Source organism: Myotis davidii, unplaced genomic scaffold, assembly GCF_000327345.1.
Source record: "Myotis davidii unplaced genomic scaffold, ASM32734v1 scaffold44, whole genome shotgun sequence".
NCBI classification, from domain to species: domain Eukaryota; kingdom Metazoa; phylum Chordata; class Mammalia; order Chiroptera; family Vespertilionidae; genus Myotis; species Myotis davidii.
The window spans coordinates 15,525,985-15,538,218 of NW_006299705.1; the positions used below are offsets into that span (position 1 = coordinate 15,525,985).

The 12,234-nt window shown below is 37.2% G+C and overlaps 1 protein-coding gene and 1 pseudogene across 1 annotated transcript in view; both read right to left on the reverse strand.

Annotated features, from left to right (window-relative positions):
• FAM172A (family with sequence similarity 172 member A) overlaps positions 1 to 12,234 on the reverse strand; it is a 253,346-nt gene that overhangs the window by 219,236 nt on the left and 21,876 nt on the right. The window lies entirely within an intron of this gene.
• On the reverse strand, positions 3,423 to 4,184 carry LOC102767368 (annotated as a pseudogene).

Here is a 12,234-nt window from a genome sequence, read left to right on the forward strand (position 1 = left end):
CGGAACGTCCCAACCGCTCCTTTTTTCTTTTTTTTTTATTCTGGGCCAGCTTTAGCTTTGAGGCTTAGCCTCAGCCCCCTGGCCTCCGGGCCTGAAAGTAGGTTTCTGGCCTTTGCTTACAATGTTGCAAATCTGCTGGCTGACGTCCAGTGGTATTTGTTAAAATGTTTCAAATTGCAGGCTCAGAGGCCTGCAGGAGCAGGCGGGGAACATTGGAGGCCTCCGTCACTGAAGCAAGCAAGCCTCATGTTAGTTTCAAGCTGCCTGGCTGCCGGCCGCCATCTTGGCTGATAGTTAATTTGCATATCTCACTGATTAGCCAATGAAAAGAGTAGCGGTCCTACGCCAATTACCATGTTTCTCTTTTATTAGTGTAGATATCTATGATGTCATAAAACACAATACCTGATAGCACATACAGATACCTAATGTTGCTGAATTGAACTTAGCTAAACTTACTATTTAGTTTTTCTTTATCATCTAATTTAAAAATATCTCCAAGTAGTTTCAAAAACTGTAACTCTTTTAAGATAAATTGTAAACATATGCTATCTATAAGGTTAGAATGTCTTCTCCTGGAACATGCAGACAGTCAGAAGGAGAAAAATATATAAATACAAAAAGTAGTTATAATTTCAATCTAATGTAATTAAAAAATAACTCTAAAGGAAAAAAATAGCCCTTTTAAAAATGAAACTATGGAAACAACTAAAGTGTCCTGCGATAGAGGACTGGATAAAGAAAATGTGGTACATATATACATTGGAGTACTACTCAATCTTAAGAAAAGACGAAATACTGCCATTTGCAACTACATGAATGGACCTTGAAAATATTAGGCTAAGCCAGTGGTCGGCAAACAGTGGCTCGTAAGCCACATGTGTCTCTTTGGCCCCTTGAGTGTGGCTCTTCCACAAAATACCACGTGCGGGCGTGCACATACAGTGCGATTGAAACTTTGTGGCCCATGCGCAGAAGTCGGTATTTTGTAGAAGAGCCACACTCAAGGGGCCAAAGAGCTGCATGTGGCTCGTGAGCCACAGTTTGCCAAGCCACAGTTTGCCAACCACTGGCTAAGCAAAATAAGTCAGTCAGAAAAGGTTAAGTACCATATGATTTCACTCATATGTGGGATATGAAACTGAAACTCATAGACGGACAATAGAATGGTGGTTACCAGAGCGAAGGGGGGTAAGAGGGTAGGTACGAAAGAGAAAAGGAGACCAAATATATGGTGATGGAAGATGATTTGACTTTGGGTGGTGGGCACACAATGGAATATACAGATCATGTGTCACAGAAATCAACACTTAAAAACTATATAATCTTATTAAGCAATAAATTTGGTTAATCTTGTTACCCCAATAAATTTAACTTTTTAAAAATGAAACTGTTACATTCAATGTCTGGAAACCATAATCTACAAATGGCAGCCCAGTGAACAATAATAATATAAAATTATGATTTATCAAAGTCTAATTCTGCACTTAAACTATAAATAGATGGCTTTTCCATGAAGAGTATAAAACAACAACCCACTATTCCTAAATTAAAAGAAAAAACTGCAACACATACAATGGAAAAATTAAACTAATTTAGTCATTCCATAACTGTTAAAGAAATCATATAAAAACTACATTCACGACAATAAGACTGACTATTCCTCTGGTTGAGGAATCCAATTGATTTGCTACCACGAAGCAAACCCCCATTTCCATTCAAAGGTACATTTTATAATTACCTTTAAAAACTGAGTCATTTTCATAGTCAGCAGAGTATAGCAATAACTAGAATGAATGTAAGACTATTTTTGACTGAGAATGTTTTTTTACTTAATATGGAAGTATTTTTCTGCTGTGAATACTTAACTTAAAATTCTATAAGTTCTACATGAATAAAATGTGTCTATATTTTCTTAAGGAACATATCTTAGTCTATACGATGGGCACTTTACAAGATAAGAGGTTGCAAATGGTTAATCAAATAAGACATGGCCATGGCCCAAGTGGGACTTACTCTCTAGCTGCCAAATCAAACTGCCAAAGAACCACAAGTAAAATATATAAGACTTAAACTTATAGTTAAACATTATTATAAAAAAGCAATATTGTAAGGGCTATTTATATACGAGAGTTAGTTTTATCAGTTAAAAGTTCCACAAGTCTGTGTACATTTCACCAGTGACTCCTTATTATACAACTTAAAGAGAAATGTTCATAATGAGAGATTCTACATAGTGCTCTTTGCTAGCAATTCCATAACTAAATTAACTATCTACAAAGGACTTCTTGCATTTTTACTCTATCACTCTGCTAATTCAGTATTTCTTCTAAATATAAACTGTTCAGTTATTTTTCATTAGCCTCAACATCCCTGATTTCTAAACAGAACAAGTTATACAATTATTTCATTGTGACCATTCAAACAAAAGTGAAATTATAAAATATTTTTGGTGCTAGAGTCCTTTTCAAGATTCATATTTAGAGTTCTGGGGAGCTATGGACATCATGGTGACTATAGTTAACAATACTGTATTATATACTTGAAAGAGAGTAGATCTTAGAAGTTTTCACCACACACAAAGTAACTATGTTAGGTGAGGGGTGTATTAATTAACCTTATTGTGCTAATCATTTTGTAAATATAGTGCCATGAAATCAGCATATTGTGAACCTTAAACTTACACAATACCATATGTCGATTATATCTCAATAAGGCTTTTTAAAAGCTCTAAATACTCCACAATGTTGACTAACACATTCCCCCTGTAGACTTTGATCTCCATGAGGTCAGGTCCCTAGCACAATGTCTGTCCCTAGCACAATGTCTGGCATATTTGGAGCTCAATGGATATTTGTAAAAGCTAGAGGAGGGGAAAGATTCACATTTTAAAAAATCATTTTCAAGATTCCCAAGATTAAACATCAACTAACAATTATATCCTTATTCAATAGGAGAATAACTAAAAATACATGCTGCAGCCGAAACCGGTTTGGCTCAGTGGCTAGAGCGTCGGCCTGCGGACTGAAGGGTCCCCGGTTCGATTCCGGTCAAGGGCATGTACCTGGGTTGCGGACACATCCCCAATGGGAGATGTGCAGGAGGCGGCTGATCGATGTTTCTCTCTCATCGATGTTTCTGGCTCTCTGTCTCTCTCCCTTCTTCTCTGTAGAGAATCAATAAAATATATTTTAAGAAAAAAATACATGCTGCAACTCATTGAAGCGATGATACATAAGTTAGGAGACTAATTACTACTTGAGACCCAAAACCTTATAGCAGCAGATGCAAAGCAGCTAAGTATGAAGCAAAAGCCACTTGTCTGTTTCTCTCTCTCTCTCTCTCTCTCTCTCTCTCTCTCTCTCTCTCCCTCTCTCTTTGTTTTTGATATTTGCTCTCCTTTATTTGTTAGTTAAAAAATCTCATTTTTTACTGGACTAAGATTTAGAGGAAGAAGCTCTCAGAGAAGACAGTCTATGTCTCTTCACAATCTGTTCCTGGAGTTTTTCTTTGGCCTCCTTCATTCTCTTAGCCAAAAGTTTAGCATATTCTGCCGTCTCTTGTTTTTCTTAGTACGTTGTTTCTTCAGAGCAATACACCTGTATTTGTGTTGCAGAACACGTGGAGTAACAAGACTCTGAATCTTAGGTGCTTTAATCCTAAGTTTCTTGAGGCTTTCTCAAAACATATTTGTGGACATCGTCTTCTTTAGAGAGACTGAAAAGTTTGCGGATTCTGCTGGCTCTTTTGGGCCCCAGGCGACGAGGCACAGTGAGACCAGGAATATCTTTCTCCCCTTTTTTTACAATGACCAAGTTGAGAACACTGAGATTGGCATCCACAATGCAACCCTGAACAGATTTGCGTCTTCTCTCTCCAGTTCTGCTTGGTCTGTAACAGGAGTGCCCCTTACTCAGCAGCAGGTAGACTCGGCCATGAGTCAAGACACCCTACTTCACGGGGAAATCTCGTTTGTCGTTCCCACCACTGATTTGAACTACATAACCCTTTCAATTCTTCACCCAGAGAATCAGCTGCAACTTCTGTGGCCATACGCTTCACATAAAAGGTACGAAGTTTGCGTTCATTGCCCACTTCAACGAGTTTCTGGCAGCCAGTGGCTGGGAAAGAGATGTTGGGCTTCATCCTGAAGCAGCCAACAGCCTCCGAGGCACCACAAAAAAGAAGAGCTCTGTTGCTCTTTTATTTACTGTTATATTTTTACCCTCTCCAGTTATTTTCCATGGCTGTGGCACAGCTGGTAAAATTAGATCAGGGACATTTAAAATCCTCAATTTCGTTTTCCTAATAAAAATTCAGAGCTATAACCTGCATGACCACAGATAAACACTACTGAAAATGCAGCCAGGAAGCTGTTTGATACATTTGATATGTATTAATATGTGCACTCGACATAGTTTATTTAGTATTATCTGATGGAGGTTAGGTTATAGGGAATAAAGTGGTGGAAGGTTTTTACTGATATGAACTGGGACACAGCTGACATGTTGTATACTTCATGATAACCACTGCTGTTTAAATATGGTATCCTAGAAATGTTACAGTATAAACTAGATTCAAAACACCTGTTTGGGATTTCATTCTGTGAACTACACAAAGCAATTATCATATCTTCTTCCCTTCTATGATTCCAACAGAGAATCCGAGTACATATAAATAAAGCTGTAAGTAACTTGTCATGTATAATCTTTATCTAGCCAGTATTTCAAAACATGAAACAGTAGAATATTTCTTATTGCCCTGTTTGCTCAAAATATGGCCTGAGCACTTATAAAATGTACAGAAAGATACACAGAAGCCTTAGTTTTAGGTCTGTTTGTTTTTAGGCAAATATAAATGGAACTAGATACAGATAATTTTTGCAAGAGAAGGCCTTTCCACCTCACATTGTAAAAGCAATGATGAATGTGCAAAATACATCACAAGAGAAGTAAAACTGGGTTAATTCCTGGAACTCCTGGAGTTGGTTTGGTCCCAAAGAGTCTTTGTTCACTAAATCAGATTCTGGAAGTCCAGTTCACAATAGCCTACTTGCAATTAAAGTACAATATGTGAATCGGTACTGGATTGTGAGGAACCAAAAGATTCATCCAAATATCCAGGTTACTCAAAAGCTGCTCATCAGCAAAGGTTAGCTCAGAATACTCCCAGGATTAGTATTTATATTGTGTATATATTATTATAGCTTATAGTTCTGAGGCTCCAGTGCAAAAATATATGTTTTGGAATGAGTGTGTGTGTGTGTGTGTGTGTATGTATGTATGTGTGTGTGTACAGACATATGGACACTGGGGAAAAGGCTGGAGAACAAGGGAATCAGGCTAGAACAGACCTGGAAGGAAAAGGCCAGGGTAAAATGGGCTTTTGGTGCATAGAAAACATAGCTTCTATAGTGAATATAATCTATGGTTAGACTGAGATTTGGCTCAGAATAGGAATACCTGGTTCCAATCCAAGCCTATCTAAAACAATTCCTTAGTTTCCCAAGCAATTTGATATAGTATGTTTGAAATGAAAGAAAAAGTGTTGTGTTTTGTTTTTTTTTATTTCAATTTTACCATCTGGTAGGTGAATGACTTTGAGAAAGTCACAACTTCTAACCTAAGTAATGGGAACAACAACAACAAAACCTACTTCCCTTTTATAGAGTGATTATGAAGATTACATGAAAGAATGTACATAAAAACATTGTGCAAACCATAAATTCCTTTACAAATATTTGTAATCTACATAAATCAAAACTAACTGGACTCCAATTAATTTGTGCTCATCTCTAAGGACGTCCCAATCAGCCCAGTTTACAGGAGTGAGAGACTCTTAGTGTGCATCATTTGGATAAATTTAATGAACAAATAATAAAGTCTCATAATAAATGCCTGTTGACAGGTTTCCAAGATTATATTGAAGATAAATGTAATTAAATTTAAATTAGTTACGATATAATTTGTTTAAATTCCTTTCCACTCATGAAATGTATGTCTGGAAAAGGTTCAACTATATGAGTTCCATCTTCATTTATATTAAAGTTATGTCCAAAGAACACTGTTCCCAACTATCTCCTAAACGCACATGTTGGCCACAAAGTCACCAAGTCCTTTCATACCCATTATCTTATTAGGTCATCAGCACAACTAAGAAGGGAAGGCACAGTTGGCATATCCTGGGCTTTGAGAAGCTAAGTAGCCTGGTTAAGGTAACCTAGATGGTAAGGGTGGTTGGGATTCTAACTCTGGTCTTCTGACACTTTGTTCTGAGCTCCTTCTATACTACCATCCTGGTAGAATCAAACTACTCAACTTCAACTAGAAAAACTAAAAATTCCAGTATTTTTATTTTCATTCTCATGTACTAATTTATATTATATTATAATGTGAAGTTTAAGCAAGTTGGAGGTAGCTAATTATATCAACTAAAATTCTCTTAGTCTACTTGGTTTGCTATTCAGAATTCAGACTAATAAAAATTACTACCCATCATTCCTCACAATACTTTGTAACCAAAGCATCTAAAAGAAAGAGTCAACAGTTAAGGAATATCAAATACAAAGATTTTAGAATATCTGCAAGACGATGCTAAAAGTGAAGTTAAGAAGTTAAAGAAAGCTAAGATAATTCTTAAGACAATTATCTGTTTTGGAATCCTTTCCCCCAAGAAAAAATAATTTAAGTAGTCATTTATGACATTTCCATAATATGGAACAGAAATAGCAGAGCAAAGGCTGAGGAAAAAATAATTCTCAAAAAGAAGATATACTCAAAATTTTAGAAAAACAGAATATGTCTAACACATAGTAGCCTCTTTTGTATGGGTCAAATATAAATGTCATATAAGCCACTTAGAACACTAATTCTATGGTAAACATAAACAATAAAACACAATTAATATTATTCTATACTAGAGGCCCAGCACACAAAATCATGCACGGGTAGGGTCCCCAGGCATAGGCTGCGATCGGGGCCATCTTCCGCCCGGCTCGCCAGTCCCCAGTCCTGCCCCACTGCCACCCACGGTTCCCCGTGGTTCCCCATTCGCCATGCTGTGATCAGAGCCTGCGGGCCGGGAGGGGGGTTGGGGAGAGGGACCGAGAGGTGGTCAATGCACCTCATAGCAACTGGTCATGTGGTCGTTCCAATCATTATGGTTACTGGCCTTTTATTACATAGGATAATAAAAGCCTAATATGCTAAGTGTCCAGTCGTCTCATCATCCATTCATCCAATCATAGCATAATATGCTAATGATATGCTAAGGCCACTCAACCACTCGCTATGACGTGCACTGACCACCAGGGGGCAGATGCTCCAACCGGTAGGTTAGCTTGCTGCTGGGGTTCAGCCAACTGGGATTGAGCGAAGCAGGCTGGATATGCCCTGCAGCCCTCCCACAGTTCTTCCTGGGCTGGCCAACCTCCCATGTCCCTCCCCTGTCCTGATCATGCACCGGTGGGGTCCCTCGGCCTGTCATGTGCCCTCTCACAATACAGAACCCCTCCGGGGATGCTGGAGAGCAAGTTTCAGCCAGATCCCGCAGGCCAGGCCATAGGACCCACTGGTGCACGAATTCATGCACTGGGCCTCTAATATACGTATATAACTCCAGGCCAAATTGAACAAGTAGAAACTAACTTCTTAAATTTCCAAGTATCCAATACCATAATATAGCAGTAATAACATATTCACAAAGCCTACAACCAATTTTCTCATTCCATATATATAGTTATTAGCAACTCTTCTAAGCTGTGTGAACTCAAGGTCTAACCTAGATTTTAAAATATGCAAGTGGGGCCCTAGCTGGTTTGGCTCAGTGGATACAGCATCGGTCTGTGGACTCAAGGGTCCTGGGTTTGATTCCGGTAAAGGGCATATGCCCAGGTTGCGGGCTCGATCCCCAGTAGGGGGCGTGCAGAAGACAGCCAATCAATGATTCCCTCTCATCATTGATGTTTCTATCTCTCTCTTCCTCTCTGAAATCAACAAAAATATATTTTAAAAAAATAAAATATGCAAGTGGGAGACACAAAGTTGAGCTCTCCAGATGTTCAGCAAACAGCCTCCAGCTGTTCACCACCTCAGGGTCCACCTCAGATGCAGATTTGCCTCATTCAAGGTCATGCCATTCCCAGGCTGCCTCTCACTCACTGATTGAAGCAAGTGCCTTATGAAGGCCCAGCCATTTCGCCTGATGCAGGACAACCCTGCAAGGCATCATTAGCTCCAGAGCTCACTGCCAACAGGTTGGCAGAGGTTTGTCAGGCCTGCAATAAGTTCAACTTTTCTCTCTGACCATCCTATTGTCCTCTTTCTTTTTCCCAAGTGTCCATCTCTAATAAACATCATCCACTCCAAATTTTGTCTCAGCAACTGCTTCTGAAAAATCTAAACTACGATTTTCTAAATGCTTTTTATTTCTGAAAGTTAAACAAAAATCCTTCTCATGTTAAATAACTGACAACTTCACAATAAAAAGACAAATAACCTAGTTTTAAAAATGGACAAATGATATGGAAACACATTTCACCAAAGAAGATATGCAAATGTGCAAAGAGATACGTTCAATATCATTAGTTGCTAGGAAAATGCAAATCAAAGATGTTATCATACCCTACAGCACAGCTATAAACGTGAAAGACAGTAACAAGTGTCGGTGAGAATATGGAGAAACTGGAAGCCTCATACATCGTTAGTGGGAATGTAAACTGGTGCAGCCAGTTTAGAAAACAGTTTGGCAGCTCCTCAAAATGTTATACATAAATTTACCATGTGATCCAGTAATTCCATGTCTAGGTATATATACCAGCGAAATGAAAACACATGCCACACCAAAACTTATAAGCAGCCGAAACCGGTTTGGCTCAGTGGATAGAGCGTCGGCTCGCGGACTGAAGGGTCCCAGGTTCGATTCCGGTCAAGGGCATGTACCTGGGTTGCAGGCACATCCCCAATAGGAGATGTGGGGGAGGGGAGGCAACTGATCGATGTTTCTCTCTCATCGATGTTTCTGACTCTCTATCTCTCTCCCTTCCTCTCTGTAAAAAAGTCAATAAAATATAAAAAAAACAACAACTTATAAGCAAATGTTCATAATTGCCAGAAAATAGAATGGTTTCTTTCTGAAGTGATGAATCCAATAATCCTACATTTGCATTGTAGTGTCCCTCTCTGTATTAAATGGCACTCTCTCGCCATCTCTTCTTCTCTATAGCTATAATGCTAAAGGTCAAGGCACAATCTCAAAAGGGAGGAGGAGGCTTGACCATCTCACTCACTCTTCTCTTTTCCTTCCATGAAATAGTTACGATAAGCTGTTTCAGGAAGACTCACTTAAAGAACTTCTCTCTTCAAATGTCCCTACCATCCCTCTCACCAGAGCTAGGCTGGCTACCTAGGCTTGTTCTACCTCGACATTAGTGGCAAACACATTATTTCCTGGGTATACAAGGTGAACATTATATGTAAAGTTTTGAAAATCAAAGAGTTCAACTCTAACCTGTTCTAGTTCTTTGCATTGAACTAGAACAGGTTAGAATTCTAGTTCAGGGGTTCTGTGTCAATGGTAATTTGCCTCCCTGGCCTGTCATTATCATTTATACAGTACATCTTCCAATAAAAATCTGGTCAGAAGCACTGATTCATTTGGTCACAATTTAGTTAATTCCTTGGCCACATTCCATCTAATAGTACCCACTTTTACCCAATTTTTTATAAGGGTTGAAATATGCAATAACTGCTTTATTATTATTATTTTGATTATTTCAACTGATCCCACACATTGTACTTATTAGTTCAAAGTGAGAAACTTACCATTTACTATAGAAAAAAAAATGAAGAAAAACTTGAGCATATAATCAAGCAATTTGCTCTTAAGCCCAGAAAGTTATACTAGTAACACCAGCAATAAAGTTTAATGGCAAAGTTAAGCTTTATGAAGACCACAGTATATTGCACATAAGTCATTTAAGCTCCACTCATATCCGATGTTTACTGACAGTGCACTCATTGTTTATTTAAGGGGACAATCTCTGTGGAGCCTGACTTTACCTAAATATGTTAACAACTGAGAATGTTATTTAAGTGGCTTCAGAATGAATTTCTTTTTGGTTTCTAGAATTTCCCAATTCTTCATGAAAAGATAGTGCTTTATAGAATTTCATGTTTGTACCATATTTCAACAATATCCACATCCTGGGAATAACAGGAGATGAACTCGGAAAGATTTGAGGAGGCTCTGTATTGCTGTGATAGTGCAATTATCTGATGTTAAAATGAGAGAATTAGGAATCTGAAACTTCAAGCAAACTGTTTAAGCTACCATATTAGTTACAGTGGTTATTTACTTTATTCAGAAAACAATACACACAATTCATACCTTACCTAAATTAACAAAAGATTTGAGACAGCAAAATCTCTTATTTCAAAAGCAAAGAGCTCTGAACCCTCCTGGCCCACAAAATAGTTTTTCACCATAGAAGACAACCATCACTTAGCCAAACGATTAATTACAGGAAATTAACTCTGTGGCACTGCAACTGTCAGCACAAGGACACTTTGTGAAACATTAAGCCATTTATGTTACTAGATCTGTGCTTAAACACACTATGCCCAATAGTTCTCATTACTACTGTCTACATAAGCACACGGTGGTAGATTCCTCTTCCTATGGCCATGAGTCAAGTATTTTACAACTTCACTTCAAACATTAAAGTCTCCAGAGAGATCAACCAAAGGACTTGTATGCATGCATATAAGCATAACCAATGGACATAAGACACTAGGGGGTAGGGGAGGCCAGGGGATTGTCAAGGGAGGGGGCGGGGAGGAGACATTGTAATACTCTTTGTAATACTTTAAGCAATAAAAAAAAAGTCTCCAGAGAGACCCATTTGTTGAAAATAAACTCAGAAAGTAGTACATTACAAAATATTAAAATTTTTACAAATTAAATTAGCATAAAGAAAAAAACACATAATAACGTCCATATCTGCAGGAAAAGTATTTGATAAAAAATGATACTCAACTTTGATACTCATTTTTGGAAAAGTAGTCATAGCTAACTAGGAATAAAAAGGAAAATCCTTAACATGATAGAGGGTTCAAAAAAAAATACAGGAAAACAACTCTTCTTGGTAACTTATTAAAAAGATTCTCTTTAAAATCAGGTACAATAAAAATGCCCATTGTTATCACTTTACTATTATCACTTCTAGTCAAAGTTGTTTTGGAGGTTAAAACCAGTATAAGATACGGAAAAATAAATTAAAATGTATAAAAATTGAAAATAGGAGAACAAAGTTATTATTTGCAGATGATATGACTATCTAAAACAATATCAACAACAAAACAAGAAAAATGAACAAACAAGATTTTCTAGAATCAAAATAATAAGAAAAGTCTCTAACTACATTATTAGGAATAAAAAGAGAATTTAGTGTATTTATAATGAAGCGTTTTATAAATACCAACAACTATAAGTCATAAAACAGGTTTTTAAAAGGACAATTTATAATAACAAAAAATAAAATTTACATAGTAAGAATAAGTCTAACAAAAAGTTAAACCTATAAGCAGAATATGATAAAAATGTTACTCAAAGACATTAAAGATGCATAAATACATAAAGAGATATACCACATTCATGGATAGAAATATTCAATACTGTGAATATACCAATTTCCTCTAGTTGATAAAATGGAATCAATGCAATTCCACTCAAACCCAACTTTTTTTTTTTCCACAAAAACTTGAAAAGCTATTTAAGAAAATGCTATGGAAGACGAATGGCCAAGAATAGCTAAGACACTCCTAAAGAAAAATAATATGATAGGAAGATTTGCCAATAATTAAGACACTGTCATTAGTATTGGAATAAACAAACTGATCAATAGAATAGAATGAAACTCCAAAACAAATCTACATAACAGATTAATATGACACAGACAACACTGACATATCACCCGGAAAAAAAAAGGACTTTTCAATAACTGGAACAACTGCTTAACTACATAGGAAAAAAATTAAATACCTACTAGTACTTGCCTCCATTATACTGACATTACATGGTGATAGCAGTGGGATGGATTAAGGGCATAAATGTGAAAATCACAACTTTTTAGGAGAAAATATAGGAGACTACTGTTTTAATGTAGGGGCAGGGTATACAACTGTAATGAGATATTATTTTACACTCACCAGACTAGACTAGGGGCCCGGTGAACAA